The 27,539-nt window shown below is 44.3% G+C and overlaps 1 protein-coding gene across 1 annotated transcript in view; it reads right to left on the reverse strand.

Moving 5' to 3' along the window:
- The window catches only part of LPAR1 (lysophosphatidic acid receptor 1), a 48,791-nt gene that overhangs the window by 933 nt on the left and 20,319 nt on the right, over positions 1 to 27,539 (reverse strand). The gene's annotated exons all lie outside the window — the stretch shown is intronic.

Raw genomic sequence — 27,539 nt, forward strand, 5'->3', positions numbered from 1 at the left:
GCCAAAGAGCCTTACCCTGATTAAAATGCTTCCCCCTCCTTTCTCTGCTTTGCAAAGCTCCGAGGAAGATAAAGCCCAGACCAAAATTTGGAGTTCAATGCAGAAATGAAATCAAATGCCTCACACTTTTTTGGGAGCACTGAGCTAAACCAAGATGCTAACTCCTTGAAAGGTTAAAGATGTTTTAAGTAAAAGCACTGCTGGGGAAGCCCTCACACACCAATCATGTCAGAACAGAGACGGTGCTCCTGAGATTTTCCAGATGGACATGCTTGGCTGAGGTGGAAACCAAGGTCTTATGATCAGCAGGAAGGCTTAGTGCAGGAAGAAGCAGTAAGGGCTTCCCAGCACTACCCGGTAAGCCTTGTTTTCAGATAGGTTCTCCTGTCCCTCTGGTATTTATTTGTTAATGTACTGCCTCCGTTTTTCCTGCAGTGATGCTCTCTGCAGGTCTAGCAGCTGCCTACAGTCAGTCTCTGCAGCTGCAGACTTTTTGTCCTGTCTGCTGAGAAGGTGCCAGCTATTTCCATCTCGGGCAATGGTGGCTGTAAGCTGTGCAGACACCTTTCTATTTGAATATCAAACCCACCTAGATCAAACAGAAGAACATTTTCCAAAGGCCTTTGCAAACACGCAGGGGGCGCTGGGCTACAGACACCTGTTGCCAACCAGGCAACCACACACAGGCTTTCTATGTACCAAAAAAGCATCCCTCAACTGAGCCTGCTTGCCACTGACAGTGCCACAGTGTCACTCAATGCCTATATCACTTTGCCGACCAACAAAGCTCACACAGAGAAAGAAGCTGGGAGGCGAACTGCCAGCTGCCAGTACAAAGCGCCGATGTCTTTGGCCAAAATGACTTTGTTAGGGGCTGGCAGCAATTTTACAGCACAGGGATGAAACTCCCACGCTGAGGTGGCATCGAACACATGAATCTACTTCATAGCTTTTGTCTGCAGCTCTTTTAGATTCCAGCAGTCCTAGAAAAGAGTACTTGAAACCCATGCAAAGGACTAGGGTCTTTTGTCCCTTCCTTGTACCTGTTCCCAGAAGAGCAGAAAACTGCATCTCTTTGTTTGCAGGATTGTCCGGGTTGACACAGAGACTGCTCTCTGCACAGAGCAGCTCTGCAGGCCTGGTTTCTGCAGAAACCAAGACAATCTTTCAAATTCAAACTCATTCCTGAAACTGTGTGTGTTGTGTTCAACCTCTTAGCTAGTGAGGCAACGGTGGACTTTCATAGATTTCATTTCATAGATTTCTAGGTTGGAAAAGACCTTAGAGATCATCGAGTCCAACCATCCCTAATCCCCATTAAACCATATCCTCAAGTAGCTCATCCACCCTATTCTTAAACACATCCAGGGATGGGGACTCAACCACCTCCCTGGGCAGCTTATTCCAGTGGCTGACAACCCTTTCAGAGAAGAAATACTTCCTAACATCCAACCTGAATCTCCCCTGACTAAGCTTATGCCCATTTCCTCTTGTTCTATCACCCATCACTAATGTAAAGAGCCCTTCCCCTAACTCCCCACCATCTTTTCTCAAGTATTTATAGGCCGTAATCTACGACTTTGTTCTAGCTTGAGCACGTATTTGCTTCATCACAGGCTCCCTTGGGAGAACAACACCAGAGACAGGTACACTGCAAGTCATAGGAGCTACGGTCAAGACAAAAGACAATCACAGCATCCTCACCAGGCCTGTAGCAGAAAAGTCCAATGTGGGAACAATGGAGCTGACAGGAAAGCTCTCCTAGCACTGTTCAAAGTTGCAACTGAAAGCTTCCAATTTTCCAATGATTGTTGTTGGTTTCTTTCCAATCTGTTGTTGAGAAACTAAATATGCCAAACAGAACATTCTGTTACTATAATTTTTGGGTGTGTTTAAAGCAGCAATAACAAGAAGCAGCACAGCGAGGCAGGTGAGAAAGCCCCGAAACCTTTGACAAAAGTTTCACTTTTGTGAAAGCCCACTGCACTGAACACTGGTCTTAGGTGGAGTTTCTGAGCCTCTCTGGGCTCCTCAGTATCTCAGATAGTTTAAATAACTTATATGCTGAGGCTTGATGTGGCTGGACTCAAGAAAAAGTGGACTATGGTTGATTAAGCAACTAAATGCTCTGTGCAGCTCATCCTACACTGAAAAAAGATAAAAACAAAGGGTCGCCTTCCCATCCAGCTCTGGAAGAGAATGGAAGTCATCATTCTGCAAGTTGTCGCCTGCTGCTCACGCCAGTCCTGGACCTGGGTCAGTGATGCACTGGCAGTCAAGATGTTGAGAGGAGAAGAAACCCAGGCTGCTCAGCTCCAGACTCACTTGGGTAACGTGGGCTTTCTGCTGTCCTGGCCCCCAGCTGCAGACCAGGCTGACTTCCCAACATGTTTCTTCCAGGCGGCAGCACCGGCAGCAGAGGAGCACACAGCACCCAGGACCCCACCTTTGTGCAAACAGGGAGAGCTCCCAGCTTCTGAACAGACAGCTCATTTGTTATTTTGGGGTAGAAGCCATTGAAGCCAGCCCCATTCAGTCTAACGGCTTTTGTTTTACTTTAGCCTCTGGGATTTTCCTAGCAAAACTTCCCAGCATGCTAAGGGCTCCTGTGGCTTATTAAGTTAAGTGCTTGCAAATGGTGACACAAGAAACGCCTAGGGTTTTCTCACTTGTTATTTAACTGTTAGTAGCCTGAAAAATCCTGGAAAGTAAGGTAAGGTACAATGCAAGGAAAATAAAAAACATCAGGCTCCTATTACTTTAGATTCAGGAAACATCATCTGCTAAACACGGAATTCTCTGGAGAGGAAAAAAAGCTTGAAATCTATTTTTTCTACTTCTTATTTGGAATATTTCTCAAAGTAAAATCATACTAAGCTAAAATTGAGGTTAAATCCTTCCCTTTCCAAAAACCTGTTGTGCACTGATTTCACCAAGAACGAAGATCTAAAAGTATCACATTTAATAAAAGGATGAGATCCTAAAGCTTCCTGCTGCCACATACTGAAAAGCCTTAAGTATACACCAAAATCTTGATGTATCTTTCTGCTCAGGAACAGAACTGAGAGCAGTCCAAAGTATAGCGTGAGTAATTTCCAGGGGCATCTTAACGTTTTACAAACTTGGCCAAATCGATGTTACATGACATACGAAGCAGATCTATTGCATTCTGTTAATCCAATCCGCTCATCTTCCTGGATATGTCATTGTCATGCCATGGCACTAGGAGAGCCCAATATGCACCAATAAAATTGCAGTTGGTATGTCCTTGGGTGGCTGAAGAGCACTGTTGCTTGGACAGGTAGCACCTTGGGGTGACATCTCCAACCCTGGCAATCCTTAGAGACACTGGCACTACACAAAGCTGGCCAAGCTGTTCAGTTGCAGGAGGAGGAACATCTCCATGGTGCATGACCAAGGTCTGCCCTGGTCTGGGAAGAGAGGGCCTGGTGAGGAAGAAATGAGCATCAGTCTGAGGGGCGAATGGCTAGCCATGAGACAGGAAAGCTTGAGGGATCCAGAGACACAGCGCTGCATCTTTTAAAAAGATTTAAAGAGACAGGAGGGAAAGGGTTCCTATAGACTCAGAAGCACATTTTACAGCAGGAAAACTGAGTTACAACAAAGCAGTCATGACACTAATCTCATTTTCTCTTGCTGTGTGATACCTCTCAGCCAGGGCTGAAACTCCAACTCCTCGTACATGGTCTGTACTGCTGCAGTGTGGCAGAAGTCCCCTGGGGGCTTTCCCATGATCACGACACAGCTACATCCCATCTGTCTTGAAGCCTCATCTGGTGCACCAGTGCAGATTTTATTTCCATTGTAGTTGCCTGCTTGGAAACTCCTGGGTAAGTGTGGCACGGCCTCACAGCAAGATTTGATTTCAAGAGAGTAAAACTGTTGTGGGCAGTAGGCATACGAAACCAATCATGATAAATCACACAAAAATGAGTGACTAGAAAAACGAAAGAGAAAACAACTCCAAAAGCCAGCAACAGGAAAGAAACAAGCTACATGAGAATAAACACTGACAGACCAGTCACTCATTATTAGGTCCTTGGTCTTCTCAGGAGTGTTTGCACAATTAACACAACAAACTTCAGACAGTACAGAAAGATAAATTATGAAAAAAGGGTATGATAGAAACAGCCTCTTAAAACTCAGAAATATTATTTTAAGGCTATATTTGAATGACAGATCACCTCTGTGCTGCTGCGGTCAAGCATGTCCACTGGTTTAGTTTATCACTAAGCACTGACTGTTCGGGATGACTTTCTTTTCTACTGGTGGAGACCGTATTTACAAAAACTTGGTAAGAACCAAAGCAAGCAAGAGCCCTCCTTCTGAGAAGCAGACATAACTAGAGGACCTGACAGAGTTAGTGGAAAAGAGGTTGAAAAGGGGTGAAAACCATTGTTGGTTTGTCTTGCAGAGCTTTCTTTTGTTTTACAAAAAGCTGAAAGGCAGACGCTGCACAGATCCAAACCCAGGCTTGGAGAAGTGACTTCCAAGTGACTGTGCCTCTACATGCATGGCAAGAGCACTTGGTCTGGTTTTATCCTAGGGCTGCCAATTAAATTCTTTTATTACTGTTGCAGATGGAAAGAGAGCCTTCTTTTAGCAGGACAATATATTTTTGTGTTAGGCTTCGCTTTGGGGAGGGTGTAAGAAGCTCACAAACAACATGCTGGAGGCACACTGGCACCCAGCCCCCAGGGACTGCTCGGGGCCAGCCCTGGCAGGGGGTGGCATGGAGGAGCACCCCAAAGCTTGCCTGCCATCCCCCTCCCAGCAGCCCCCTGGTGTCTCTGTGCTGCCCCGGAGATGGGCAGTGGGTCAAGGATGCAATTTGGCCTCTGACATCCAGTCCGGAGGCTAAGGACCCTCACAAGGCCACCTCCCAGTGACCAGACTGGATGGCTACTCATGAAACTCCTTAGGTTAGCAGGTGAAGCATTTCCTAAGCAGAACTCTTTTTTCCCCTCCTTTTTTTGCGTTGGACAGTGCAAGTCTGTGTTTCTTCCACAAATGTTTATTCTTCTCTAATTTGCAATAGCAAAATAAAAGAAGTGCTTCTGCTCCTGCCAAGTCGCACGCCGCTGTCCCTCGGAGGATCTGGTGGGATGCGGCTCTTGCCATTACACACCTATTCCGAAACACCCCTTTTCTCCAGCTTAACCATATTTTTTCCCTTTTGTGTGCCCTCTTCCACCCATCCTGGGTGTTGACCCTGACTTCAGTTTTCTGGCATGGCCTCACATTCACCCTGCAAATTCTTCATACGGAGAGGTCCGTATAGAGGGGAAAAATATGGAAAGGGTCTCTTTTAGGGAGCAAGAGGAGAGAAGGGAGGAAAAAACCATCTTGCTTGTGTTTGCAGCTTTGTTAAGATTACAGAGAGTGGATAAGGTCCTACCATATCAAGGACAGAAAAGACTCACTCCAGCTGAACTGCAGGGACATTTATGCTCTGCCGCTGTTGCCCGCCTCCCTTTGCCAACCCTGCTGTCCTCTCCAAATCCCCTCCTGTTCTCAGAGTGGCACTCGTGACAGGCGGCTACACCACCTCTTCCACCGGAACAATGGTGATCAAGAGAGGAAAGGATGCTGAGCATCATCACCAGCTACCAAGAGCGAGGAGGGTCTTGCTGTGCTTTCTGTAGGCTGAAAGCAATGCCACGGGGAGACGATTTGTTCTGTTTAACACGACCACATCCAAAAAGGGCTACAGAAATGCCTGGCATTTTCCACATCCCGATACAATCCCACTCTCAGCAGGGAAAGCCACTTGCTATGCTAGCTGAGGAGCAACCTCATCAGCTGCAACACAACTGCACTTCTTCATGCCCCGGCCATCTGTAAGCTGTATCAATAACCCCCCTTATCACACTGTGTATTATCTTGCGCATAGCGTGAATAGAAATAAGTAGGGCATGAAATAGCACTTATTTATAGCTATGTATTGTTTTCCCCAGATACAAATATTAGAGAATGAAATCTGAAATGAATGGTGAATTATTATATATGCAAAAGATCCATGAAGATCTTTGATCACGCTGTAAACATACAGAGAGTAGGAGTAATTCTTCTGATTCTAGTCTGACATCATTTTCCCCAATTTTGTCAACACATTACTACAATATAGCTTATAGTTCTTGCTGGATGAAAACACAGTTGTTGATGTTATTTGTAGTTTCTGCTGGAAATAGTCAGCATTGGGGTAAGGTTTGCTTCCACCCATGGAATTTTTATGTGAAAAAATGAAATGTGACTACTACATTATGGACCAGATTAACAAACGTAAAATAATCCTATAATAAATTTGGCAAATTCTGTGGAACTTCAGATATGAAAGGCTTGCCCCTCCATTCACAGACACCAAAAGCCTTGAGGAGGATGACAGTGACAGATGGTCCTTGAAAAACACCCCAGGTGAGGGAAAGCAGCATGCACCATGCCAGTGAAAATGGTCTTGTTGAAAAGGGTGCTATCAAAACCTCTTTGTTTATTTAAGGTGTCTTTATTTAAGGAAGCTATATGAGTTTTGAATGAGTGAGAGATTCGTGGCACACTCCTCCTGCAGTTTTTGTTTGCGTGCAAAACGCTGCTTTCTGTGACGTGTGTCTGGGAGACTTTGATGCAATGGCCCCTTGAGGTTTCAAGCCAAATATTTCTCTGGTGGGAGTGTGTGTGAAAGGAAGGGGGGATATCTCCAGCAGTGTAATATAGGAAATGAGAAATAAAGCAAAGCTAAATAAAATCTACATTCATATTCATGCAACAGTATCTTACATGTACTTCCCATAAAATGATTTGGAGCAAGAGGACCCAAGCAAATAAGAGAAAATACACAACTGGGGGCATACAGGAGGAGCCGGGTGATATGAGCTATCAGCTTGTCTTCAAAAATGCTATACGTGCCCCATCCCTGGGTTGCCCCATTCTGGACTCCCATCAGCTGAACAGCTCTGAACGTGCAGGTTACAGATAAAATCCTGACCTCGGCTTTTCCAAGTATCTGAACTACACAGGAAAAGTTGACAGGTTTGCCAGATTTTTCAGTCTACTGCTCCCATGGTTTGCAAAGGGATTTTTAAATAAACTGTTTCTGCTAGGACTGCATCCATTCCCCGATTTCCCACCTTCTCCACAGCTATATGCACACGCACATTCCAACCTCTTCCTTAATCCTGTTCCGGGATTTTGAGCTGATAAATTTGGTCAGACTTTGCGCAAAATAACAGCTGGATTGTGTAGGAACACAGAAATCGCGTCTTCCTCCAAAACTTGTTTTCCCTTCCCAGCAGGAATATCGTATGTGTCTGCTTCAGACATCTGTCTTCACCTTTGAAGTCCCGCGTCCAGAAGTAATTTAGTGTTTAAGGCATGGCTATCTTTGTAAACAAGTCACCCCCTCTCTGAGTAACCTGGCTGCTTCCCTTTTGAAGCATTTATCTGGTTTAAAACATGTTAATGACAACACAAAAGCTTTCTTGGGGCTCTGCCTGTGGTCTGCCTGGGCTGGGAGGAGCAGCAAGCCTTGCCCACAAAGACTGAAGTCCCAGCATATGTTAGCATCATCTCATTCCAGGCCTTAATATTAGCGTTCCACCCGTGTCAGTTCACCCCTGCAATCCTCATCACCTTCTTTCTTTTCAGAAAAAATAAAATTGATTAAAAAACTCTTCCTAGATGGATGTACAGTCTTGACCACAACTGATACTCCTGCTGGCATACAGACTCCTTTGCTACAGGCTGGCCTCTGCTCTCCCTCTTCTCTTGCAACACTCACACCACCGCACTGCTCCTGACAATTTATTATTTAAATACTCACTCTTCTAAATTCCCCATGAAACCTTTAGGTCAAAGCCCTCCTTTTAAATCAGACACGCTTCTGCACCTACACCTGCTGCACGTAGGGCCAACTGAAGATACAGCTGACCCACCGCTGGGTTTCACACGGTGTTGACAACAACCATTAGCCAACAACACCATGGGCAGCACTAGCCACACAACCACTATCTCTAAGCACGAAGGTGCTCAGACAGAAAACGCCTGAGGTCGGTGGGGCTTCATCTACAGCCATCATGCTTTCCTGTTTCTCAGGGTGGCCAACATCTTTGGTCTTCTCTTCCTGTTTCGGTTTGCAATCCCAGACCACAGGTAACAAAGAGTAGGTTTCCCTCAGCAGGATCTGTAAATGGCAGCTGTGGGAGTCCTGATAAGCTCCTTCCTGAGTGCTTGCTGCCAAGTGCTGGAGGCAAGATATGTTGATGCTTGGCCTCCTGGCTCTGCTTCTGGAGGTCCTATCTGCTGGTTGTCTTCCTACCTGGACCCCGAGTGGCCTTTCCACAGAGCCTGGCACCAGCTGCGGGTGTTCCAGATACCACGTGGGTCCTCAAGCCCTCGAGCATCTCTGTAGTATCTGAAGCTTTTGACGTTTGAAACAGAGACAGACAGGAAAGCCTGGGGAGGGCCAATAACAAACCAAACAAACTGAAGAGAAGATGAGACATGGGCAGCAGCAGCAAGCCGGCAGAACCGACTGGTTTATTTCCTGGGTGCTCATAAAGCCCCAGCCCAGGGTAGTGTTTGCTTGGTGTCACCCTCTGCCTGCTGCTTTCAGTCCTGCAAAATGAGCTCACTGGTCTCCAGCCAGCTGATCCAGCCACCCTTGAGAATTCCTTGGCCAACGTCTCTGAAGGAGAAATCAAGTGCTAATGCAAATGGAGAAAACCAGGACTGTTTTTCAACTGACACCTGCAAACCAAAGGTGTTTGAACACCTCCTTCAAACGTACGCTTGACATGGTTTTAAAGAACACTTTGCAAAGACAGCATGTGCAATCTGCTTTCCAAAATGGAAAATGGAAAGCTCGAGCCCATGGCAATTCATCCACATCCATTTGAATCCCTCAAATCAAAAGGTTGTTAAGGAAAAATGTAATATGCCACTGATCTATTGACTGCAGGAGAGAAACGGTACTCCCCCCACTGCACCCCGCAAAAGAAGAAAGTCAGACTTTTATCAATTAAAAGCATTTTAGACAAAAACAGGAAGTCATTAAACGCCAATGGTCAGGATTCCAACTGATTTCTAAATTCATAAAGATATGCGAAGCTAATCTCTGAATAAAAGCTTGGCGGTTGCCAAAGCAATCTGAGTATTTATCTCTGTGTAAAGACAAACAGTAGTCCCCGTGGAGTTTCACTGCTGCCAAAAACCTGACACACAGAGGAAATGTTGGTGTCTTTTTCAACTTTCAGGCATTTTAGATGACCCTTTATGCTCTATTGTAGACATAAATGCTCCTACAGTCCCAAATCAGCAGTGGTAGCTTGGCTGGAAAAGAAGCACAAAAGCCCAGTTTATAAGAGGCTCCTGACACTCACGGTACAGATGTCCCCAGGGTCGCAGTAACACAGGACAAAGAAAAGCAGGCGACAGTTGTTTGGGGAAAATTAGGAGCAAGAAACCTGGCATCCTACTTGCATCCCTTTGCCAAATGCAGCCCGGATCCTCTTTACGGGCACTGATTGCTCGTGGTCATGACTTGGGGTGCTGAGTGGGGGACAGACCTGTGCCCATACAGCAACAGGACTTTGTCCCTAGGGGTCTGGGTGGGACTTTTGCATCCTGGACGTAGGGCATCTGGAGGTGACCAAGTCTGATGGCAACGTGAATGTGCCTGTCCAGACGTGAAGGCTCACTGCAAGAGGTCATCTGAGGCAGGAGTAGAACAGCTGGCAAGCCACAGGCAGGGCTCACAGACTGGACTCTGTCCTGCCTGCCTCCACAAGGTATATTTACCATGTTTGGGACCCGGGTGTTTCACTGCTTCTCTAGTACCTGCAGTTTTCGATTACAGAAAAAATCATTCACCGTCACGTTGAAAAAACCCTGTTTTGCTCACTTTTCCTTTGGAAAACCATATACCCCCTACGGTAATCTGGTCCTTTCCCAGGGACAGTCACAATGCTACACCCAAACAATACAGTTTCTTTAGCAGATTTCAAACAACTTTGGTACAAGAGATTGTTTAATTGTATTTTCTTTTGTTGTTAAGGACATCAAGTGTTACTGGTATTATGTTTGGATAAGCTCCAGTTGCAACACAAGTTTCCAAATGAAGCATGGGTGGATGCAATTTAATATGTAAACGACTGCTTTGATTCTTACATAAGAAGAAACGAATAATATTAGAAGAAAAATATTAGTCTCTATCTGCTTCCTTAATAGGAATAAAATTTGTTTCTCCCATGCTAGTACCAGACTGTGAATAGGAGAAAGTGTTACAACAGGATAGATACTTAAAATGACGGTATTATGACCCAGCGCTACCCGAACTGCAAGAAAACTCTGGGTGCTTTCATTTTTATATAGCCATACTGTAATTTATCTGACTATAGCTAGCTAGTTAAGCTGTGGTAGACACCCCTCAAGGGAACTGCATTAAGAGCAGTTACACAAAACAGTTTTAAGAAGCAGAATCCACCGTGACAGCCGTTCTCCTCTGGGAAAACGAAGAGCATGAGCTCTGGAGTGAAGTGGTCAACAGGGGAAAAGCCCTCTTGGTTAAGAGGATGTTGCTCCAGAACAAATCTTCCTGCAAATCAGACTGTCTTTTGGGTACGTTAGGATAGCCTCCTCCCCAAAGAGACCTTCTACTCCTCATCTGAATGTCAACAAATCAAAATACTGCCTGAAAGCAGAAGCAGCCTCGGACAGACTGCGCACGAACAACGGTGCCATAGCAAGCCACGTGTACACCTCACTGCCCAAGCAGCATCGAAGCTGTATAGATGTTGCTTGGGCTGTCAGATCGCCAGCGAGGCGTCTACGACTAGCCATGATAAAACAGAGGAATGGCAGACAGACACGGCACTGCACTTCACAAGAGAAGCACTGAGTGAAGAGCCACTCAAATTTTTCTTGTGGTAAGTATATAGCGACAGCTTATCAGAAGGGTAAATGCCTGGTTTCAGCACTTAATTCCAAATGTACTCTTTTTTAAACCTGTCTAGATGAGGCTCATCACTTGGGCAGAAAATACAGCTTTCAGTCTATATTTCTACACTGAAGATGAGACATGGTTTAAAGGGATACAGCTACCTTTTGCTCGTCACAGATGACTCTGAATTCCCTTGGAACATCTAATTTTCCCTGTCTGGACAAGATAACATTATACTGTAATTTGTCTTTGGTGGCAGGGAGAACGAAAGATCAGTACTTTATCAACTTCTATGAAGCCAGTCTCTAGACTATCATCCAGAAAGAAGCACTGCAACAGTGTACAGTAGGTACATTTTTCCCTGTCAGAAGGGTGTTTACTGTTCAGCAGCATATAATTTTCCTGTGGAAACGACAGTATTTCCCATACTTAAAATGGGAAATACAGTGAAGATGTCTGGAAACGTTTCACTGCTGGTGGTAAATATCCAGATTCTATTAGCAGCTTCTCTGTGATTTCCTTTGTGTTTACAACTACAAAACCTATGCTGATTTAAAGTCTTTAGGCAAACACAGAAGACACCACTGATAAAGTTTAGCCTTTATTTCAACTCACAGCTTCAAGAATCACATTGCCAAACCATGCATTGTAGTCGGGGAAAAAAGGTGCATCTTCAGCTAGCCCCTTCTCTCACCAGCACACAGCTGTTGAAAACCCTGGAAAGGCAGCTACCGGGGCAGCGATGCTTGGCACAGTTCTGGATTATGTCTTTAGGTCAGGACAAGCAGACAAAAACCAAAGGAAGGGCAAAATTCAGAATGCATTAGGCACCCTTATCACTACAAATGAGGGAACCTCAGTCTCACCTGCGTAAAGGGCTGGCCATTAAAACTGCTCTGGGTTAGGTGAGTGATGCGTCCTCTCACTATGATCGAGTATCCCCACACTTTGTGCATTTATTGGAGTTTGATTCGGCATACTGAACTGATTCTGGTGTTTTCAGTTGTTTTTTGGGAACAGCGGTCTACCTCTGGCGGTCTGCTCTGCCATTCTAAATTTAACCCCTGCTGAGCAAAGTATGGCACCTAAAAAGTGCCCAAGAATAGCGCCTGCCTTTCAGCTACTGCGTTAGCACAACATTCTGCGTCACTGTGGCTTAAAGATTTCTATATAAATAGCCTCTGAAACCACAAAAGAGAGCACTATCATACTATTCTGAAGGTTGCTCAACCTGCATGTTTCTGAGGACGTGACTCCTCCGACCTCCGACACACAGTTTCCTCCAGCGTCCCCGTAAAAGACTTCAGATTTTGGCTATGATAAAAAGGAACAATAATAAACAAGGGAAAAATAAACCAGCACTAAGTCTTCTCTTTCAGCGCACTTACTCCCACCTACTCATGAAAGAGCAATTGTATCGCAGCAGAACACTGAAATACTTTCAATGGCGAAACTGGGCTGATTCCCAGTCACCTCCATCTCTTTCAGGAGTGTTCATGAGAAGTACCAGACAGAGGTCATTTAAATCCAGCCCCTATCTACCCAGCAAGGAAGGAAGAGACATTAACACTGTCACTTTCTCTGTAGCTCGGCTTTCTCCTGGGTCTTCTGCTGCTGGGCATGAAAGAGCCGTCTCTGTTCCTACCAAACTCTTGGCCTCTCTAATGAGACTGTCAGAGATGACAGTGACTTTTCTACTGTCACCTGTCTTCAGACTCCTTAGAGTGAAGCCAACTTGACACGGAGAAGGCCAAGCTGGTGTGAGGGCAGAGCTGGTGGCCATGTTCACCGCGTGCTACCCAGGGACCTGCCCGGGAACGCAATGCTTCTACAGGGCAGGACCCTGAAAATTCCTCCCTTTTAGCACTCTCCGCTTGCCAGGGACTTCAGTCCTCAAGGGATAAGGGATTTAAATGCTGTTCGATGTGAAATCTTGGGCAGTTGAAAACGAAACGGTCCAGAAGTTTCCAAAATAAAAAAGACAATTTAAACAATTATCTGAGATGCAGATCGAGCTGATCTGGTAATAATTTACATCACCATTCTGTATGGCAGGGCAGTACTTTACTTTTTGAAATGACGACTAACAACAGTTGACCAGATGTGGCAGATCAGCTACGTACAGTGAAGGCCACAGCAATGGCTGCCCAAGGCAGAAGATACTTGTGAAAGCATTTGCTTCACTCTTGGAAAAACTGAGACCGCACGCAGAGAATGACAAAGCAGTGGCATCCAAAAAGCAAGCCTAATTTGTTCTGCATGCTCTGAATGGCCCTGAGATCTGTCTAATCCCCTCCAATTGATCCCGCACACTATGCCTACCCACTATGCCATCTGCATGGCACACTGCTTTGATTGCTCCATGGGAACAGGTTCTAGATGCAGGGTCGAGCTGTCTGCTCAAAGAAAGGGGACAGCTTATAAGCAGGGAGCCAGCCACCAAAGAAACTGTAACTCCACTGACTTCCAAGAGCAGTTGTAAAAACAGTCGCGAATGGTACAGCTGCATCAAAAGCAGGCCTCTAAAAGAAAAACAAAAGGCTCCTTCATACTCCCTCTGTGGAAAACCACAAGAAGTTTCTGCAAGGTTATCAGTCCTCAAAAGAATGTCTTAATATGTCAGGGCGATCTACTGTACTACATCCCTCTGCTTTAAACAGCACAGGGTTGTGATAATGGACATAGGTTGCAAAATAGAAAACTTAACTAGCATAAGACCAGCTGTTCTTCCCTAATGAAAGCGGAACTGAAGGACCAAGACTGTTTCCAAATCATAAAGGCAATTTCCGTCCGGATTACCTACAGCAGCTGCATCTCACCTGTGGGGCTGAGGCAGCAGCAAATTGACAAATTAGGAGGGCTGAAACAGGACTACCATGATTAAAAAAGACACCTCTCCAAGTTCCCACTGCCAGCTTCTGTATTGCTCCATACTAAAAAAACCCTACAGCACCAAGCACACAGGCTGTGCCCATTGGCATTGCTCGACAGTACCAGCACGTGTCCAGGAGGTGGAACCTGTAGACACAAGAAATACATCTTACTGCAATGCCAGATAATGAAAGCACCAACATGGAGTACTCCACCTCCAGCACACACCCAAAACAGTGCCTGCAGGATCATTCAAATGTTTTAACACAGCACTGCTCACAGTAGTTTGAGTCAGATCATTCTGGGAGAGACACACTGACACATGAATTTGCAAGATTTCTGCAGTTGGATTTTTAAAGTAGATATTTGTGGGCTTGCACCTAAAACAAACAGGAAGCTGCATGAGATAAACTTGAGACCTGTGAAGCAAAAGGCCCTCTACTGAGGAATTTTTGGGTTAAAAAAAAAAAAGGAAAAAAAGCAATTAGTACACTGTAAGCAAACCCCTTGCAAAATCCTTCTACTCAGCAAAGTAATTGCTTCCAAGATGTACTTCTGCTGCTCTAAATTAAATACACAGCTTTTTTTTCTTCTTCAGAAAAAGAATAAAATCCCCTAATTATTCACCAACACACTAAAGGAAGCCAATCAGAGCTGACCTCATTTTCTTTTAAAATGTTTTAACAACAAAAGGAGTATTGAGGCAAAATTGAGGTAAACTCAACACCGCAGCAGTGTGTAGGGGAGGTGGATAAAGGAGAAGCCCTGGCGCAAACTCAGATCAGACTTTGCTGGACTTCATTTAAAGCTCCTGGTGACACTTGCTGACTTCTCACCATTTTTCTGCAGAGTTCAGAGCGGTGGTCATAACAAACCCAGGCTAGCAAAATTAGGGATGAATGCAGCAAGGCAGAGAGATTTTTTCAGTGCTGTAGGAAAAGCCCAGGCCTTCAGCTGCTTGTCTTTAATGGGCAGGCTTTGTAGCCCCAGGATTGATCACAGCTGTGTCTCAAATAATACAAAGTTAAACCAACCAGCACCAGATTTAGAGCTGCTGGGCTCTTACTATCTGTCTTGCAGAAGAGCACAGGAGGCCACTTGTTCCTCCTCCAGAACTACTCAGCATTCACCTTCCTGAGCCACCTGGCAATGCCACAATCATTTTTACCAGCACCAGTGTTCTCTCTGCTGTCCTGCCATCCACGACTGGTACTGTAACTGTGTCCATTAATGCCCAATCCATGTGCATGAGAACACAGGGCTGGGAACAGAATAATGACCAGGCAGGTTTTCCAGACCAACACACTGCAACCTTGATGATTCCACAGTATTTTCAGCACGTATTTTTCTGAAAACATTCACTGTTTATATTTATCTCTGACTACACTCCTGCCTTAAACAGCACTTATCGGAGAAGGCGCATGCAAGTTTCACCAGCTCTAATGCTTTCAAGGACACAGTGTTGGCGTACGCAATGAGCTGAACTCGGCTACGGGTGCAGGGCTGGTAACGTGCTCCGGGCAGGTCAGAGGCTTCGCTCCCTGATAATTGCATCAGCGTTTGGCTGATCCTATGTCCGAAGCCAGCTGAGCGCTTTGCAAAGCCCGCCGTGTTGGGATTCCAACCGAGCTGCTTGGGTTGGGGAGCTTCATGCTCTCGTGCCCAACGTGCCACTCCCGGTTGGAATTCAGCTGCCCCCCTCCCTCATTGCCACGGCTTACGTGTGGTGTTGGCTCTCCTCTCACCTCACCTGCAGCCAGAAAAGCCCACATCAGTGCCCAAACCATGGGAGTTTGCAAAACCCAAGCTGTGCAGGCCTGGGGAAGGGAATGAGCAAGAACGGTGAGGTGCAGGAGCACCGCTGGACCCTGCTTCCTCCCAAAACCAGGAGATTTTTACCCCAGCAAGCCATAAACAGGGTCACTCTCAGACAGTGCTGGCTCTTGTTTTTTCTCTGAGTTGCCCTGGGAACGTCCCTTGAGATTAAAGCCTGTCACTGGTACCCACCACTGTGACCATCCACTGGCATCAGTGCCCTGTATGCTACTGCAATTTGCTATACATTATCTTCATAAAAGAAAAAAAAGAAAACTAAAGTGCCTGTTGCTGATCTACAGCCTGGATCTTGTTCACCTCCTCCTCCTCCTCATTCTGCATCACAGCGTAACACCTGTATTCATCAGGGTCACTTTGGTCAGGAGTTCAGGGTTGATGGGAGAGGGCTGAATACAGAGATCTCCCAGGGTTCAGTCATGGCTGTCAAACACTGCTGCTAGCAGCAGGACTGAGCTTGAATGTTGCTGCAATGCAAGGGTTTTGAGTGGAAAACTCAGTCACCTACTGCAGTAGATGGTGCAGGGTGCACACAAGAGCATACACATCAAAAAGCTGGGAAAGGATGGGAAAGGAGTTTGTCTGCAAAATGCAGTACACGCTATCAGGAGGCTTTGAGATAAGCAGCAAGATGACCACATACAGTACAAGCAGCACAGGGAAAGGGAAAGACAGAGGAAAGCACACCAGTATCTGTAAAAGCGTTGCACTTCACTGCAACAGACGCGTGGAAATGTTTACAGATGCAATTTAAAACTTATCATTCTTTTCTCCAGAAATGCTCTTTTGAGCCGTGTAAAACAGACAAAAAGAGACAACCCCGAAAATTGTTTACAGCAGAAGATGACTATACGTGACCTGCCACCCCTCTGTCCTTCTCCCTAGCTGCACTTTCTGAATTTCGTGACGCTACGGAAAGTTGTCCCATTAAGCCGGCATCACAAGAGCATGAGCTGTCTCCTTCCTGTGCGGAATAACCAGCAGCACAAACTTGCTGACAAAACCCTTCCTTGCCACAATTCTTTGCTAATTTTTCTGGGAACACTCATACTTCCAGCAATCTGCAACGTGCTAGGCAGGGAGAAGAAAAGGAGCGTGAATTACAGAAGAGTAGTGATGTCTTTCTCTGGCTCATTTAGCACTGCACGGCTTTTCAAAAGCACTTTGTTATCGCAGGGCTAGAAGTTATTTAATGTCGCTGTGGCATTGTGTTTGTGTTGCCTGGCTTCCAGGACATCTAACTGTTTAGGGTTTTTTTAAGTTTTGAGGGGTGGCAAAAGCAAAAAACGCGAGCATGCCCCCATGCCAAGGGCAGTGATGGGACTCTGGGAGTTCTTGCTGGAAGCTGCCATGGAGGGACCAGGAGAAGGAGCCAGAGCAGCCTCCACTTGTGGCTTCCTCAAAGAAAAGGGCTAAGCAGTTCACAGTGGTTCCTCAGGGAGAGTCGTGTCCACCTACCGTAACGCTCCCTGGCATCATGGCATTGCCAGCCAGCCAAAAACCTTGCTTGTTGGAGCCAGACCCAAGCCCTAACCCAAACTCTCTACCCCAGCCATCTGTTGGGGTTCAGCATCAACTGCTATGACCAGAATTTGGGGGCTCATCTTCCCAGTGCAGACCCACTACCTGCGCCAATGTTTTTTTTTTTCTCAAGCGTTTGTAATAACTCAGGGACGGGACGCAACTGGAGGCTTCACGTGCAGACCAAAGGCACGTTCACCAGCTCTCGAGCTCTTTTGAACTCTAAGTAAGTCCCGGAGCCAGAGTTGACGCTGCCACAGCGAGGCCAGCTGTGGTCACAGCAATGGGGCATCCCTAGAAAAATCTCATTCTGAGGGCAAAAACTGCCATATGCACACACACCCTTTCATCTCAACTGATGAAAATAATCTAATACAAGTCCTCTCCATCTAAATTAAAGAACAATTCATACATGAAGCATGCTACCAAATAATTAAATATTTCCAGATGTTGCTGTTACTGGTATCTCTCATGTTGGTTCAGGAAGTTTCTGAACCTTTCACTAGCCTAGCAGTTCTTCTCTCACAGCTCTTTAAAATGCTGGAAGCATGCCTGTCTTTTCCAAGCACTTTGCGTTTTACTTTCCTGAGGCATGAAAGAGAAAGGTGTTCAAACGACGAAAATATACTTCCAAGCTTCCAAGCATGTGGGCTTTTTTTTTTTTTTTTAAAAGTGGTCAGTCCATGTAAAGGAAGTGAGGGAGATGGTTTCAAGATGTGGTGACAAACATCTCTTATTGTCACAGATTTCAGCACACACAGAACTCCACCACATCACTCTATTGCAAAACGCTGCCTGCAAAATTGCACACGTGCAGCTTTACAGACAATTGTATCAGAATACTAGGACCTTTTCTAGGCGCTGTGCTAAGACTAATTTCTCAACAACAAAAACTTAACTCTTTAAAACAGTATCAGAAGCTTTCTGCTTGTGCTGACTTCTTTTATTTGTTGTGGTTTCTGCTTTCTTACATACATCTGAAGAGATGCTCAATGAAATTGCCGCATGCAATTTTTTTCTTTCCTGTTTGAAAGCAACAGCAGCAAAAAAAGGAAGTGAACTTAAAACTTCGACTGAGAAGAGGGATGTCAAAGCTTCTGTAATGAAACCTCTGGCATGTATAATATTTTCTTTAGTAATTTTTGTTATTTTTTGGGAGATCTGCACTCAGTGCAATATGCAATGGACACATCTTTGCAAGATTCCGTCTACTGTATGAGTCAAGGGTAACTCTTGATACCCAGGCTGTTGATGCAGGAAACCACTCTTCAAAATTCTGGGAGAAAAGCATATTGTTTCAAAGGTACACAAAGTACAAAGCTTATGAATGGATCACGCTCAGAGTTTTAATACATTTCATCATAATTTTTTAAGGTCAAGGCCAGATTTTAAAATCTGGTTCGTGTCCCTGCTACAATTTCACCAACGTTCACAGAGAAGTCCTGGTGTTGACACGGATGAATGCAGTACTTGCGCTTCAGCCAGCTCTGGATCCAGCTCTCTCCATTCATTTTAAATAGAGAAGGAGATGCCAGAAATTTGATGCGCTGTCATATGCACCGTATCCTGGAAAATTGCTATGCCTGTGGCTGAACATCCCTCCCAAAGGGAAATACTCAAGCAGGCACAATTTCTTTCTGCATCAAGCCTTGGCTGGCCATTATCTCTGTGCAATCTACTTTTTCACTTATTGATGCTCAATCAGGTCCTGAGCTTAAGAATTGGAAGTATATCATAAAAAAAGTTAAAATAATTTTTTTGAAAAGTATCTTTTTGGTATTGAGTTTCTCAGAGCACTGAGGAGGAGCTACAGTCTTCCTAGTACAACCAAAATTCTAGGAAGCCTAGAAAAAACTGTATCCTCTGCACCTCAGACCTGCCTCAGCCCTGCTCACTGCCTGTGGGTTCCACTGGATGCAGAGGGGACTACTCGAGGCAAGAAACCTCAAAAAAAACCCCCAAAATCTCAGCAGCAACAGCAGCAAAAAGACCTGTGCCGGCCAGTGGCCAAGGGGAGTGCGCTCCCTCGGACCTTCCCAGACAGAGAAGCTGGGAATTAAAACGTCTTCCTATCCAGCTCCATGGGCAAGGTACTCCTCCTCAGTACTCCTCCTACTGAGGTGGTTCTCTCCTTCAGTCAAGAGAGATAAACCAAAAAGAGGGCTCAATGGTGAATATTTAATTACACTATTTCCTAAACCTTCCAAGGGAAAAATTTTTAAGTTCCATATCCAAAGTTAATGGAGGTGGTGGGGGTCGTTTTTTTTTAATTAATTAATTAATATATTTGTTTGTTTCTTTCTTTTTAATTCTTAGCAACTCAAAGTTTCTAGGGAATTAGGAATTCTTCTGAGTGTAAGCAACTTGCAGATGAGCTGCAGGGTATGAAACAGGCAATTTCAGCAAAAACAAACAAAAAACCAAACACGAACCCTAAAACTTTTCAAAAACTAGGAAAAAGAAAAATTTAAACAATTCAGTAAAAGCATACTGAATGAAGAGCTCCCTGTAAATTAAGTTATGTTTGCTTGTAAAATTAACATCTATATCCATAAAAGAAATGCAAGAGGTTAAATCTCAATGCACGTTAAAATAACAGTTCGATTATATCTAATCTTACAGTTTAAATACATCTATTCTTAATGTGCGTTGGAAAAAATAATAGTATTGCTGCTGGCAGGGTAAAAATGCAACAAATGCTTCTTCCATTTCACAGTCCGGTTGCAAAAACTCTCGAAAAAATAATTTGCTCTTCTTCCAGGAGTAAATCTGTATGCACTGGCTATTGATGCCTACGACAACAGTTTGCAGGAAGGCAGCTATGCTTTGCTTTCTGGAAACAGGCCTGGAATCACTTTTCTCTGCCGCACCACGAGCCAGGATCACTCGGTAGCCCAGCTTGGCTCAGAGGCACCCGAGAACGGGGCCACCAGCACCATGCGTGGGTCAGGGTGGTCCCAGCTGTGATGGCCCCGCAACATCTTCCCACTGCTCACGCTCCCACGCACCGTGGCAGTGGCTGGGCTGGCTCTCGGAGGTGCTGCTCCTGCCGTGCCAGCCAAATAGGGGCAAGGCCACGGAGATAAAAATTTTTCATAAAGAAAGGGAGCGGAGAGGCACAACAGAGGGAGGGAGAGGAAGGGCGGGTGAAGAATCCAAAAAACTTTAAATAAAAAGGAAAATCTCACGGGAAACAGCATCAATCAGTACCGTGTTCTCTGGAACGTGCTTAAAAGGTCACATTTCTTGAGTGCGTAGGGCTTCACGCACACCGCTCGCGCCTGCTCGGTGGGGCAAGCATGGCCAGTGCCGTGCATCCTAACGCTTCCTGCTCCTCATCAGCAGCACGCAGTGAACGTGGCGTTTGATGGATTAAAGGACTGAAAGCTGAAGCACTCATCTAAAGAACGCTGCGTTAATTATTTCCAGTTAATTAGTTTGCTTTGTTTGTTTATTTAAATTGACCCCTCCTCACTCTAGACGGAACCAAGCCAAGCTTTTCTGGTGGAAAGACAGAAAGTAGCACAACTCATTTCGTTCGTAATGCTGGATAAACAGCCAAGGATTTGATGCTGGTTATCCTCAGTGAAGGACTATTTTAAATCCTCGTGGTCTACAGAAGCCATATAGCCTATTAACCAATATGCATTCCCTTCACCCTTTTTTTTGTGCATGTGTGTGACAACAGGAAGAACGTCAAGGTCTAACTCTGGTATTACTCTCTCCTTGTTGAAGGACAGTAAATCCAAAATGCAATTGGAAGGTAAAGCCCATCCACAAAGCTGAACCTCAGGCAGCAAGCAAGCAGCAAGCGATGGTCCCTCGGTGCCCAGCACCCCTATACCTACCTCCACAACACTACTTCTGCCCGGCGGGTAAGGGCTTTCTGGGAAATGGGCTGCAAAATGCAAAAATGCACAACAGGCACATGCAGGGCAATGCCACGGGGCCGAGCAGGAGAGAGAGTTTTTGCAGGCAGCCCTTTCGTGCATTTCCCGTCCCCGTGGTGCGGAGGCGAGCACCTTCCCTCAGGGTGGGAATGGCGTGGGCAGGAGCCCCTGCCGAAACCTAGGAGGGAGGGACCAGGGCCAGCTGCCAGATGAACAGCTCTCTCAGGGAGTCTGCATCTTCTCTCCTCACCTAGGGCTGACAGGCTGTTCCAACAGAGATATCATCCAGCCCGTAGTGCGCCTGAGAAAGAAAAAGGAAGAAGCCCCCAGATATTCGTGTCTTCGGAGCTAAAGCCTGCAGATCAACCTGTATTCTGGAACCAGAACATAAAGCAGAGCAAGCGAAAAGCCAATTTGCTTCATTTCACATTTCGCTATGTTACATAACAAGCACGTATATTGAAATAGTAATAAAAAAAATTATGATCTCTTTAAGGAACAATGAATACATTCCACCTGCTATATACTACAAAAGATACTTCCAAAAGATGCATTGTTGAAATAAAGTCATAAATCTTCATGGAGCACTCACACAAGTTCCAGAAACTATGCCAAGCAGTATCAGAAACGCTGATTTCTTCTGTATTTCACACTGTACATAGTGTATCAGCTTCAGCAACCAACATACTGCATCTCTTCCACTCTCACTTAACAGTGAGAGTTATCTCTTTCTCTGATATGAATCATTAACTCATTGGCTTCAGAACAAGAATTTTAGTCAGCACGTTTTCTTGAGAAATGATTCTTCAGTTTTCTAAATGCAGCTTGGTATGAACTGGCACATGGGGTAAGGGGGATGTAAACATTTTGCAACTGCATGCTTCAAATTAACCCTATGGGTAGTCAACCTCTGAAACAAAATACATCACAAAATAAAGTCAACCAATTTAGCTATTCATCTTGCCTGAATAGGTCTTTACTTCCTATTACAGTCCATCTTATAGATTTATTGTATTTTTAGCCTTTAAAGCTTGTGCACCACCCCACCATGTCCACCCTGCACATTAAGATCAGAAACGCTTTGACTAACCCACCGGAATTTGTGTTTTCTAGCAGCATAACCTACATTTCAGGCGATTTCTGCAAAGTCAGATTAAAGACCTTCTTCAAAAAGTATCTTCCATGGCCCTGAAAGGGACATCCATCTCAATGCAAACCTCCTTCTCTTTTCAACACTCACATCTGCAACTAGGTTTCATTTGTGGCTAGTGCAGCTAAATGAAAGCTTAACTCTGAACTATCTCAAATGCGAACTGTGACGTCTCCATCTCCTTCACAGGCAGAAAAGATGATAGAAATCTCTCCATCTCACATGGAGAATGATACTGAAACACCGTAGGATGTCACCAGGACCAAAGGATACTATGTTCACCTCTCGTTTTAAGGTAGAAGGAGAGAGACTTTTTACAAGGGCGAGTACTGGTAGGACAAGGGGCAGTGGTTTTAAAGTGAAAAAGGGTAGATTTTGATTGGACATAAGGAAGAAATTTTTTATAATGTGCGTGGTGAAATATTGGCACAGGCTGCCCAGAGAAGTTGTGGATGCCCCATCCTTGGAGGTGTTCAGGCCAGGTTGGATGAGGGTTTGAGCAACCTGGTCTAGTGGAAGGTGTCCCTGCCAATGGCAGAGGGGTTGGAACTAGATGATCTTCAAGGTCGCTTCCAACCTTCTATGATTCTATAGAAGAAAAGCTTGTAGTCTCTTCTGACCCACTCCATCACTCTTCTGGGGAGCAGCAAGGGCAAAGTTTTACAGTTGCAAACTGTCAATATGTGCTTGGAAAGCTCAAAAGGTTGTTCAAATGAGAACTCTGAGAAATACGCAGCAGTTGCTTTTGTGTGCAGCAGCACATCAACAAGAGAGCTGCTGAGGAGGTGAGACTGGGAAACGTCAGTAGGAAACCCAGGCAGAGCAGAGGCTTTTGATTCAGAAGTTAAAGTGCCAAATATCTCTCTGCGTTGACATTATTTCAGAGATCACCCACTGGAAACTAAAAATACACTGCTTTTTACAGGGTGGAAAGGCAATCTTAGCCTTCATATTCTTTAGCTTCCATGCAATTCTTACTTTTTTTTTTTTTCTTGGGCACATGCATGGCAAAGGTGAGGGATCTTCTGGGAAACGAACTTCATTTCACTATTTACCTCCAGAGGAGGAACCAGAACATGATTGTGTGCCCTGCTGACACAACTTTGAACATCAAACACTAGCAGACACGCTTTACAGGTCTGCCAGCTCGAGACAACCAACTTTTCTATCACGAATTTCTGTTTTGACCTGTGCAAGCAGGGGTTAGAGACACCCACACATCGCTCCCACCCTGCTTTCTACAGTGCAGTACAAGCAAATAGAAGTCGTTACACATTTCTGTTTGCAGAGAAGAAACGACTTTAGTCCTTCAGCCTGTGCCTTTCCCCATCCATGAGCCTGGAGTTAAGTGCCTCTTTGCAGCCCCTTTGCCAACTAACTGAGAGGAAAGGGCTGTTTTACACATGACTTAAAGCTGACAGTTTCTTACTACATATTAAAAGAAACATTTCTCCATTAAACAGTTGTAAGCTGAAGGTAGACACCTCACTGCTTAAAGTATGTACCTAAACTCATGGCTATACTGGTAAATTTTTAATTGTAACCTGTCTATATCAAAAGTAGGATTTGTAGCACCCACTGCTGATTAATAAGCACATCATAATTGACTTTTTAATACTGCTGTTCACCAGACTCTTCATTCCTCACTCTGTGCACCAGCTGACGAGATAAATAAAAAACCCAGCCTGTTCCTCATATGTTCAAGCTTTGAAATTGAACTTTTTTTCTTTTTTTTTTTCCAAGTTATGTAGAAGTTTTTCCTCCCAATTCATGGGAGCTAACTGACTTGCACGTGCAATAGCATCAGCACCAAAGAAGGTGGGCTGTGAGGGGCAGCGTGGCACACAGGAGACCAGCACGCGACACTGGGTCCCCCGTGCAGTACCACAGCCTGTTTTGGGGTGTTAGCACAATCGCTCCGGGTTGGGAAGAGTGAGCACGGTTTCCACTGCACCCTTTTCTCTCATATAAGCAGAATGCTGTTTCGGTAGAAAATAGGTCATTAAATATGTTTAGTTTGATAATTATTGAAGGTAACCAACTTTATAAAAACCCAACGTACCATCGAGGAAATCCAGTTACATATCTACACCTATTTAATGTATTTTTAAAAATGTCCTTCGGTTTTCCTTTTATGAACTACAGCTTTCAATTTTAGTTTGTTTAAAGGAAGAATGCAGCAATCATTCTACATTTATGCAATAGATTTACACAGCTTTTTTTCTTTCTCTCTCTCTATATACAGATTCTACTTGGGAAATTCACCTCTACGTTACTGCTTGTACTTCTAGAAAAGAAAAAAGTGGGCACTTAAAAGCAACTTCAAACAAGGGGAAATGAGAATTATCAATGCCATATGTTAGTTCAAGTTCTTTCTAAGGTTACGTCAATATCCGAAGATGGGAAACAGCTCCCAAAACTGCTTTTAGGAGAACAAGGAAGATACTGAGTCCAGGGTCAAAGGAAGCAATTTCCATGAGAAGAAGATAAATGCAAGAGCTTGGCAGCTTTTCTTGCTTGTAACAGCTAAATTCCCTCCCTCTTCTTCAGGAGATGATGATGACTTCTCTCATGAAGGAAGATATTTCAAAAATTTTAACTGTTCTTGCATATCTATGGTTGTATTAGCAAATTCGTCCTCAGATAGCAAGTACTTTAATAAAGTAGAAAGACCCAAGCAGACAGCTCTTACTCCAACACAAAGAAATGCAACAGAAGTGCTCTCTCTGACTCCCTTCAAACTTATCCAAAACTTTTTTTTTTTAAATAACCTCATAGGCTTTTAGTACAAACATCAAGGAATTACGATTTCAACCTACTGCAACGCAGAGGCTGCTCTCCTGCCATCAGCACGCAGAAGCAGACCGCCAGCCCTGTGGCAGGTATGTGTGGTACAGTTTTCCAGACTAGGTTCTCACTTCCCCAGATGCAGAACTTAAGGCTAGTCACTGATGGAAAACGATATGTGTCCACCAGTGGACCTGCTACATACAAAAGCAGCACACTTGAATGTGATATCAGTGTTTCTCTATGTGGATACAAGGAAAATGAACTTCAGAGACTTTTTTTTAGGCTGAGCAAAGTGGAAAGGTGGCACGAAGTTCTCATTCCTGAATGAGAACTGCAGAAAGCATGAGGATTTTCTGTTGCTGTTGTTGCTTTCAGCTTTAAAGAACAGCACCAAATGGGTAAGTGTGTGCAGAAACTTACCCATGGAACGGCTGGGGAAAAAGTTAAAATAAAAAAAAAAAAGGCAAAAAAAAAGAAAAAAACCCTCAACTAACCAAACAAAAAAGACCTTTGTCTGAAAGACAAAAGAAAAAAAAGCAGTCCTCCTGTGAGCTCAGCAACAGCATCCCCAGCTGTATGAACCAGGAAAATAGGAAGCTGTTCTGCTAATAAACCAGAACCAGAAGAGCTCAGAATCGCATTCAGGTTCAAAATACATTTATTAAAAAAATGCACAAACTAAGCCTTTTCCTTGAACATGCTGAGACTGAAAGGATGGAAGCACGAAGGCTGTTGTTTGAAGGCTGTCGCTCACTGCTGACCACCTCCCACTCCACAGACCAGCTGCTGTACCTCAGACGTCTCAGCAAGCTTTTCCACTAGCAATAACTTTGTGTTTGGATGTTAAGAGCCGTAGTTTCATCAAAACTATAAAGGCAAAAAATAATTTATGGTTTAAAATGGTATTCTGTTTTCACGGATTACCCCAGAAAAACACACAACCCATAACACTTACTGACACTGCTTATGTGCAATGAAGCAACGCATAAGAAGGAGCACCACTTCTCTGCTCCCACAAAACAGCCTCTTGTGCTCTGTGTTTTCCACTGGTGGGAACAAATGATTGTTCAATGCCTCATTGAATGCGGTTTTGCAATGCAACAAGTTAACAGTTGGCATTTTTGTTCACATAGTTTCTCAAACTGAGGTCTAGCAGTAAGTTTGGCTTAGCAGCAGTTGATGGGTTTTCTCTTAAACACATGAAGGACAAATGGTATCTCAAAGATGAAAACACAAGTCAGCAGCTGGACACAGATGACCCTACCCCAGATTTTCCATAAGGATGCAAGAAATTTAACCCAGGGAGTCAGTGAAGAAATTAAGCAAAACATTGAGAATCAAACTTCCCATGCAACTACATGCTTCCAAAGGACAAAAAATGTTATCTTGCATGCAGTCATATTGTACAAGCATTATTGTTGCCGCTTCTAAAGGATAGATTCCCATCTTCAGTCCCAAAAAATTCAGCTCAAAAAGTCCAAGATCAGTAGGTCTTGGTCATGTGCTGACATTTTACATGTAACTCTTCCTGCACATGCTGATTTTCAATTTTTTTTTCCTTCGTAACAATTTCTACCCTGGGCCTTCAGTTTTTCTCAAAGTTTATCAAGACCTCTGGGTTAGAGCCAATGTACTGCAACACATCCCCACTGCCACTATTTTGGAGAAGCCCAGGTTGACAAGTACCCACTCGTGGATGCAGCACTGCTAAGTGGAGTCAGACAGCAGAGTGAGATATGGTACTAATTGATCTGGGTTTAGTGAAGATTTTCACTAAGTGAATTTCACTCCTTAGCCAGCAGTTTGTTATTTCACCTGGGTCCAACAGAAAAGGCTGGATTCTAGTGCTTGGGGGTAAAGGTGTGATTTCCAAATCCTATTATTCATAAAGAAAAATCAAAATCAAAATCAATTCCCTTGGCCTTGTTCAGAAGAATATCTACTTTTGCTATTGCAATTCATTTTTAGAAGTCTTTCGGAAGTAAGAGACAACCTATGCAAGCAATTGTATTTTTTTTAAATATTTTGTTATTTTATTTTTTTTAATCAAAAGCTAAACATGAAGAACTACTCAAGGTTTATCTCTCCCTGGCCATTCTTGGAAGAACGCACAGAGCTTTCCTTTGCCCTTTAAATTTATTTCTTCCCTATAAGGTAATAATTTATACCGAAGTCAGGGGAAAATCTTTTATTAAACAAGGCCTCATTTCCATCGTATGTAAAGGAATGGATTTACTAGAGGGATTTTCCCCCTTCAAAACCGAAATAAAATAAAACCACATTCCTGCCTTGGGAAATGATGGAAGTTCCTCAAAGCACAGTTTCAAAGGATCTCAAATGAAAATAAATAATACTTATTCTCAACTAAAGGGGGAAAGAAGGGGGAAACTTGCAAATGGTTTCCCCAGGGTGAAGAGATGACCTACACAGGGATACCTGGAATACTTTAGGGAAAAGACAGTTACCAGGGATGTATTGGATTTAGCTGGGGATGTAATAAATTTAGTTGGGAGAGTGAGCGAAGAAATTA

Source organism: Tauraco erythrolophus, chromosome Z, assembly GCF_009769465.1.
Source record: "Tauraco erythrolophus isolate bTauEry1 chromosome Z, bTauEry1.pri, whole genome shotgun sequence".
Lineage (NCBI taxonomy): Eukaryota > Metazoa > Chordata > Aves > Musophagiformes > Musophagidae > Tauraco > Tauraco erythrolophus.